A 1476-nucleotide genomic window follows, 5' to 3' on the forward strand; every position below is an offset into this window, starting at 1 on the left:
GGGCCCATCTGTGTTTCAGGACGTTGATACGTTCATGCTGCTGACTTTTTTTGTTTTTGTTTGTTTTTTTGTTTTTTGTTTTTTTTTTTGCATTGGTAGAAACTTTTTGAAACTATAAACGTACTCCCTCTACGCCGATGACTCTGTCATCTACTGATGGTTTGATGCAGCAGACGTCTCAGTCCGTGTCGTTGTTAGACCAGAAACTGTTTCAACATAAGACTTCTTCTCCTGTTAGCTTAGCTCCGTACGTTGTTATGAAGCTGAGAAAAGTCAGAAAAAAATCCGTTTTAAAATTCTCAACAAAAAAAACACGATCATCTGTTGTTGATCATCTGTGTCATCGTTTTATTCTTGAAACTAAGTTGTTGGTTTTTTTAAGTAATTTATACTTTTTTTTCCCCAAACACCACCTACAGGGTGACGCGGAAAGAACATTCAGGTCAGTCCTAGCTAAAATAAATAATATTGTCTCATGTCATGCTTTACTGTTCTGTTTCCCTCTCAATGGGATCTTGGATCTTTAATAAATGTGACGACTTGAAACGAGTTTTTGTTTTTGGAAAAACTTTGAAACAAATATTTTAAGTCCAGATTTCCATGAATTTTTGGTTTCAATCAATTTATTAAAAAATACTAAATACAGTTTTTGACTGAAATACAATGTTTACTGTGTTCTGGTATTATTATTATTATTATTGTTGTTGTTGTTATTGTTGTTATTATTAATAATATTGTTATTAATATTATTATTAACATTATTATTAACATTAATATTATTATTATTATTATTATTATTAATGTTATTATTATTAATATTATGATGATGTACTTGGTGGTAGAGTAATTGCTGTGGTTTTTTTGGATTTTTTTCTGCTCTTTGTAGCAGTGAAACGGTGGCTTTTTTCAGGGTCAGGGTTAATTAGATATGTTAATGAGATTGGACCTAAAGTTGGGTATGGTCTGTGGATCAGGTCTTATTATGGTCTGTGGGCAGCTGGTTAATGATGAAGTTGAAGGTACTCTGATGATACTCTGATGATACTCTGATGATACTCTGATGATACTCTGATGATACTCTGATGATACTCTGATGATACTCTGATGATACTCTGATGATACTCTGATGATACTCTGATGATACTCTGATGATACTGTCAGTTCATGTCTTATGATTTCATTAGAGTTTATATCATTAGATGTAAGTTCATAATTTGAACTTATTAATTCAGATGAACTCTTTCATGGTTCACTGATGCTTTGACTGGACGCCTTATATGGTGTGGCTGTCACTTACCCAGAATTCCCACTTGTTTGTCATCACCTTTATGGTGTTTTATCTTCTTTTTTCCTCTAAACTAGAATCAGAAATGAGTCGGTGAAGATGGAACTTTCTGACTTGATGTTTGACAGAGTGAGTGAGCTGTGGGGGGGGGGGACCGGGGGGGGGGTCACCCCCGCGCACCACGGCCAGGC

The sequence above is a fragment of the Cynoglossus semilaevis genome, chromosome 3 (genome assembly GCF_000523025.1).
Source record: "Cynoglossus semilaevis isolate Cse_v1.0 chromosome 3, Cse_v1.0, whole genome shotgun sequence".
Lineage (NCBI taxonomy): Eukaryota > Metazoa > Chordata > Actinopteri > Pleuronectiformes > Cynoglossidae > Cynoglossus > Cynoglossus semilaevis.